This window comes from Eimeria tenella, genomic scaffold, assembly GCF_000499545.2.
Source record: "Eimeria tenella Houghton genomic scaffold, Eth_scaff2517, whole genome shotgun sequence".
NCBI classification, from domain to species: Eukaryota; Apicomplexa; class Conoidasida; order Eucoccidiorida; family Eimeriidae; genus Eimeria; species Eimeria tenella.
In genome coordinates, this window is record NW_013542383.1 from 3665 (window position 1) to 3945 (window position 281).

Here is a 281-nt window from a genome sequence, read left to right on the forward strand (position 1 = left end):
CAGCAGCAGCTCACGATGACAAAATAGTTTATCTAAGGAAACATCGAGGGTCTGAAGGTGCCAGCTGTGCTGCTGTTGATCTGCTGCTGCAGCTGCTGCGTCCTTTGCTGCAGCATCTTCTGCACCAGCTTCCGTTGCGGCATCTGCTGCTGCTGCTGCTGCTGCTGGCTTGAGGCTCTCGACAAGAAAGCGGAGGCCCAAAGTCTCTGTAACAGCAAGAGACACAACGCGGCCTGAAGCAGCAGCAGCAGCAGCAGCAGCAGCAGCAAATGGGTTAGGGT